Source organism: Martes martes, assembly GCF_963455335.1.
Source record: "Martes martes genome assembly, chromosome: 14".
Taxonomy (NCBI): Eukaryota; Metazoa; Chordata; class Mammalia; order Carnivora; family Mustelidae; genus Martes; species Martes martes.
This window is the reverse complement of record NC_137902.1, coordinates 29523361-29528720: the sequence shown is the minus strand read 5'-3', so window position 1 is coordinate 29528720 and position 5360 is coordinate 29523361.

Here is a 5360-nt window from a genome sequence, read left to right as displayed (position 1 = left end):
CCTCTGCTTATGGTCTCGTGGGGCTGCAATGTAGGCGTTGCCCAGGGCTGCACCGTCCTCTGGAGACTCGACTAGGGAAGGAGCCATTTCCCAGCAGCATTCAGTTCCTTTGGACTGTAGGACTGAGGGCTTCAGGCTTTTTGCTGGCTGTTGGCTGGGGGCTGCTCTCATAAGCTAGAGGCCACTTCAGTGACTTGCCATGTAGGCCTTCCCAGTGGGGCCCCTGCTCCATCACGGCCAGCCAGGGAGACCAACTTCCTGAAAGATGGGCACTGTTACCTTTCGTGACACAGGTATTACCTATTACCTTTCATGACACATACATCCCATGACCTTTGTCATCGTCTGTTGGTTAGAAGCAGGTCACAGGTCCTGCCCACAGTCAAAAGGAGGAGTCACACAAGGGCATGAACAGCAGGAAGCAGGGCTCATGGGTGGGGGCACCTTGAGGGCCCGTCCACCACATCCCCTTTGTCCTTTCCCTTCTTTTTTTTTTCCTTTTCACCGTCCTCCTCATTTCCCATCCTAGTCTAGACTCAGAGCTAGGGCTTTGCCAGTAAGTAAGAGCTTTATGGTAATGATGCTAATAAGTAATATCATTTTGTGCCAGGCACCGAGCTAGTTTTCATTTTACCTTTCTATTTAAGTATAACACACATGCAGAATATGGCAACATCCTATGTGTAGAGCTCTGTGATTTGTTTTGGACACTGAACACATGCCTGTAACCATCACATGGATCAAATACAAGAATATTACAGCAGCCCAGGGCCCTCCTCCACCTCCCTTCCAGTCCCTAACACCCTCAAGGGTGGATCTCTAACAGCAGAGATTACTTTTTACTTGTTTTTGTACATTTTATAAATGGAATTCCACAGCCCATAGTCTTCTGTGCCTGGTTTTCTTGACTCAACACGGTCTTGCGGCATGTCGATCTGCATGTACTTTTCTAATTGCCGAATAGGATTCCATTGAGTGGACCTAGCACAATTGACTTGTTCGTTCTGCTGTTGATGGGCATGTGGGTGGTTTCCAGTTTGGAGCCCCTCATTCATGAGGGGCTTAGTATGTGTCTTTCGTGAACACATAAGCACGTCTGCTGGATATATACCTGGGGCTGGGTTGGTGGGCAGCAGGGCACACATATTTTGGCGAGCTATGTTCATATATATAATCCTCATGTCCCCACTGTGAGGAAGGCATCTTCAGCCCCTTTATGCACAGCAGTATTTGAGTCAGACCCACGTTTCCTGAAGAGGTCCTGGAGGATGGGACAGGAGGAGAGGCCGGCCGGCACAGGGGAGAGAGTGTAGGTCTTGCTCTGGTGCTTTTTCACTATTGACAACTTGTTATGAGTTTTTCTTAAGAGACCCGTTGTTTTTGGAAGACTTCTGCATACCAAGCTACTAAGCAAATGCTGTTGGCCCCGTGTCATTTAATTCATCTCCCAATTCTCTTATTAGTCAAAGAGCAGCTTACAGAGCTGCTAATCTGACATCCTGCCTGACAGAACTGTTGTAATTTCAGATAAAACCAAAGAAAGTCCAGGTTTGGGTTCACCTTTGTCGTCTCCTTTCAGGAACGCAGGGTTTCTTTGGGGCTGTTGAAACCCTGGTGATACGCTGCCCTTCCCCTTTGTGATGTTTAGGGAACTTTAAATGAGACGGATCTTCACTCTCCCACTAAGAAAATCTAAGACCCACGCCATGCCTGAAATCCTCAGATTTGTGATCCATAAAAAGATATCAACACACAAGTAATTCACGTCTTTTGGTGCCAGGCCTGGATCATCATTTTAAACAATGTTTCAGAGCCCCGTCCATTTACGCTGGGCTTGTTCTTCCGCTGAGATAGGCTGTAGGAAGGTAGTGAGGAACATCTTCCAAACCGCCACCAAGTGGCCAGAAAGACTTCCAGCTACTGCTAACATTTGGGTGTGCTTGGTTCTTTCTCATTTGTTTCTGTTCTTCATCTGTGTCTGTCTGCCAGTCTCTCTGTGTCTCTGTAAGACATTATGTCATTACGTCATATAGCTCTAATATGTATCCATATATATGCATACATACACACACACATTAGGCATACCCATCACATGCAATTATTATGATTTTTTTTTTTTTTAAGATTTCATTTATTTGACAGAGAGAGACACAGCGAGAGAGGGAACACAAGCAGGGGGAGTAGGAGAGGGAGAAGAAGGCTTCCCATTGAGCAGAGAGCCCGATGTGGGGCTCGATCCCAGGGCCCTGGGATCAAGACCTGAGCCAAAGGCAGACGCCTAACGACTGAGCCACCCAGGTGCCCCTATTATGATTCTTTTAACTAATTCTTTATTTGGGGACATTTAAGCTGTTTTCAGTATTTTGCCATTGCCAGTAACACTTCATGGATATGCTTATACCTAAATCTTTGGGGGCATCTCTGACATTTTCCTTAGGCTACGGGCCGAGATGTTGAGTGGCTCACCAAAGGGGTTGCCTTTTGGATGTTGGTTTTTGTTCCTCATCAAATACAAATTTATGCCGCTGCCAACAATATGTGAGTGTCCTCTCTGCTCACACTGGCGATTTTCTATTATAAGAACTTTTCTCAGTTTTATAGGCAAAAAATGATAGTTTAGTTATAATTGCATCGCACTGATTCCTGGTGAGGTTAAATATTTTTTCAGATTTGCTCTCCCTTTGAGTTTCTCCTGGTTTGCATTTCACGTTCCTTTTTATTTTATGTTTTTGCAATCTTTTGCACTCTTGCCCTCTGTTCGGGCAAGTCTCCTCTCTGCTTTTGCCACCGATGTAGTATCAGTGTCCCATAGAAAACTCAGCATTCCTAAATGCTTGCAAACAGAACATGTGTCAGAAAATCTCACATTCCCAAGGCCCGCAGGTGGCTCGGCCAGCCACATCTGTCATTCCTCCGACGAGGACCCCCGAACTCCCCCCAGGGCTATAAACCTCACTTCTCACCCGGACTCTGGACACTATCACCCAGGGGCCCTCAGAGCAGGAGGGGCTGGCCATGTGACCTAATGACTTAAACAGGTGAGGTTCACACACACTTTGGGTTTTTACATAGTTGTGCCTCAGAGGAAGTGTCCCCCACCGCTCTGGGGAAGTGGGCAACTGTAAATCAGGTAACAATGTGGCACTGACTTATTTATCCTTGTAAGAGTTTCACGTTTTGAAGTCAACAAGGGACCCACTGCCCCATCCACGGCCAATTTGCAGTCAGCACTTAGGGAAAGCTCAGTCCCCCTTGCTCAGCTGGGGCTGGGGGAGGGGTGCGGCCGGTGGCTCGTAGGAGCTAAGGCACCCCATAGTGCCAAATCCGGTCCATGGATTGTGTCTCTTGGTCTGGGCTAAATGTTAGCTTCCCAGACACGGGAAATCACCAAACAGTGGGAAACGGAATGCTCTTTCCCTTCTTTCCACTTGTCCTGAGTTCCGCCCCCGTGGGGGGTGTTTGCCTGGACAGCAGCTGCACCCAGGCACACACGATGGCCAATCACTCAAGCAGAAGCAGATGCAGAGAGCTACTCTTTCTGGCCTTTGGCTGGTGCTAGTTAGCAATCAAGGCCAAGGTTAAACTCAATGTCCCATCACTGTCCTTATAAGAGAATATTAGGCAGTTATTAAAAATAATGTTTTTAATGAATTTTTATGACTGAAAAATGCTCACGACATGAATTAAAACTAAATGAAGATGTAAAACCCACATTCAGAATACAGATCCTCATCCAAATTATCTAAAAGACTATCTGGAAGTACTGTAAACAGTAATGGTGATTTTCTCTGCAGGCAAGATTATGTTTGCATTTTATGTTCTTATTACATTGAAAAATTTTCCTACATCCTATAAGCTTTTGTGACTTTTATCCCCCCCCCAACCCCCACCCCAAGCACTGACACTGAAACACCAGATCAGATGTGATGGGCCCCAGGCCTCCGGAGATTGGGCTGGGTCCTATTTGTTCTTTAGTTCTGCTCTCCGCAGGCCTGTGTTGGGAACGGGGTGTGCTGAGACCAGGGGAGACGTCCACAAGGCAACTGACTTTGCAGAGAATGAGGACCCGTCTGACTTCAGATTTCAGCCAGCACTTGCCCTCAACCCCACACACTTCTTCCTCCCTTCCTTCCTCCCTGTCTTCCAAACATTTCCCCATTCCACCCCCCCCCCACTGCCCTGGGGGGCCCGGGAAGAAATCTGTGGGGGTTGAGGGCAAGTGAGAAAAGTGCATCTCAGAACCCAGACCAGAACCAGATTTCCAACAAGGTCACTTGTGCCAGAACTGAACAGGGACCGTAGCCTGGCAGCCATTCTTCTGGAAAAAGCTCCGTGAACTCTAAGATCACTCTGTTCCACCCTAACCACGCTGCTGCTAGCCGGCTGGTTTCAGTTCTGGGTGCCAGGTTAAAAAAAGAGTATGGAAGAGCCCGCCTTCTGCAGAATGCAAACCTGACAGCAGTGCCTTCACCAACAGGCTTAGCAGCCGGGCTGCCGCCTGCAATGAATGCCGATCGTGCACCTGATCCAGGACCAAAGCATGACCTGTTGTCCTGTTTGATCTTTGAGGCAACTCCTGTGCAGATGAAAAATCTGAGTTGAGCACGATTAAGTAATGAGATGGTTATATCCTGATCTGTGCAAGTCTTCCGGGGTAGGGGAGGGAGGAGACGCCCCAGGAACCTTCTGCCTCCCCCCGCTGACAGGGCCCCCCTGGACCACAGCAGCCCTGGATGCTGGAATTGGAGAAGCAGGGTGGAGAGCTTCGTGACATTGGGGCATCTGTATGGATCTTTCTGGTCAAGAGTGACGACCCAGCTCACTTGAGAATAACACAGGTTTCCATCTGAAGGGTTTACTGATGCATCAGGTGTAGCTCATGGGAGGAGGATGAATGCTCTCGAATCAGGAACGTGAGCTCCCACGTGGCCCTCAGCTGCATGCATTTCACCCTTACCCTTGACTACTGCTGCCTGATGGTGGTTTTGATGGCTTGAGATGCCAAACTTCGTTTGGACCCCCAGCCCCTATATGGCTTTGTGTCTCATCGGGGAACTGGGTCCTTTCTTTCAGTTTTCCAGGAGTGTGACAGCAGCAGACAAGGTCTCCCCAGGGATGTCCCCGGGTCCAGTTGGTTGCGGGACCCAGCGGTGAGTAGGGGTGCTTGCATTAAAGCCTTGCTCGGGTCCTATGGACTGCTTGGAGCCGAGGTGCGAAGGCTGAGTATCCCATACAAGCTTATCCCGCCCATTACTACATAGTCATGTGCACTGTCTAATACACAGAAAAAGCTAACATGTAGAAAAAATGCAAATATCTACCAGTACACAGAAAATATATAGAAGAAAATCCACAAACTA